General features: G+C 66.9%; 1 pseudogene; it reads right to left on the bottom strand.

The window, feature by feature from the left end:
• The window catches only part of LOC116098495, an 86,185-nt pseudogene that overhangs the window by 84,586 nt on the left and 289 nt on the right, over window positions 1–1,310 (bottom strand).

Raw genomic sequence — 1,310 nt, forward strand, 5'->3', positions numbered from 1 at the left:
CCAGACTGTACCTCGCCGTAGTTTTCGGACTGTTCGGGGGTCTGCGACCCTCCCCCGCGTCCCGGTCGCCGGCGCCCAGCCCCCTCGCGGCCGCGGCACGTGACTCGACACGCGCCAGCTGCACGCGGGCTCCATCAAAACAAAAACAGAGGAGGCGGGCCGAGCGGGGGCGCGCGCTCGCCGGCCCGCGCGCGCTCTCGCCATCGCAGCTCGCCCGCCACGATCGCGCGCCTCCGCCCGGCCGGGGGCGGGAGGGCAGAGGGCACCACCCTGTTTACCGCCCGGCTCCGGCTCCGGCTCCGGCCCTGAGCCGGAAACGGTCTCCCGGGAGCGGGCGCGTGAGTGCGCACCCACCAGCGGCGCGGCCCTGCGTGGGCAGAGAGCGAGGGCCTCGGCGGCTGCGTGTCACCCCCGTCACGACTCTGGCTACGCACTTCGCCCCCGGTCTTCAGCTCCCGAGCGAGCGGCTGCGGACCCCCCTCACGTGGCCGCCTCCTCCCTGCCACGCCGATCCGAGCGAGCCGTGGCTGCGGACCCTGGCGCTCCGGAGTCTTGTCCCCACCCCGCCTCGGACGTCACCCGCCTCGGACCACCCAACCCACACCTTCCGCCCCGGGCGCGCGCGGGAGGGGGTAGATGGCTCCAAGCTGTCAGAAGCCTACAGTGTGTGCCACATGACGAAGCTCGCCCTCGTCCTCGCCACTCACGCAGCAGCTTCGCTGCGAGCTGAAACAGACATATTGGGGGGGGGGTGCTGTCTTGGTTTTTCTCTTGGTTCTAAAAGCAGCCCCCCCCCATACATAAGCTTTAGACTCAATTCTACCTACGCACTCGCTCTGCCTCCCCACGGTCTCCTACCAAATCCAAGCGACTTACCAAATCCAAATGACCACCCTACACACCTGCTAGGTATAACCTGCCTTCTGGAACCCCAACGCCCCACCCACCTCGCCTGTGGGGGCAACTTGTGTGTGGGGGGGTGAGGCAACACGATTAGGTAGTGACAGCGAAGGGGGACATGCACCTCCTTGCCCCCCACCCCCACCCCTACCCCTCATTCTTGGAGCAAGAGGACGCATCCTGCTTCCCTCCGCCAAAATAATAGCCGAAGTCAAAGCTCGGGCTTCCCAGGGGCTGCCTCTCCCCCTCCCTCCCCCGAGAACCAAAACGTCGCGTCCCTCCCAACCGCTCGCCCCCGGCCCTTACTTTTGGTTGACGGCAGAGGTGGGGGGGCGTGGGAGCCAGGCATGAGTTGCTTCTAGGTTCGGGATGTTGGTCTCCTCTGAGTGAAGAGGTGGGATCTCGAAATG

The sequence above is a fragment of the Mastomys coucha genome, unplaced genomic scaffold (genome assembly GCF_008632895.1).
Source record: "Mastomys coucha isolate ucsf_1 unplaced genomic scaffold, UCSF_Mcou_1 pScaffold20, whole genome shotgun sequence".
Lineage (NCBI taxonomy): Eukaryota > Metazoa > Chordata > Mammalia > Rodentia > Muridae > Mastomys > Mastomys coucha.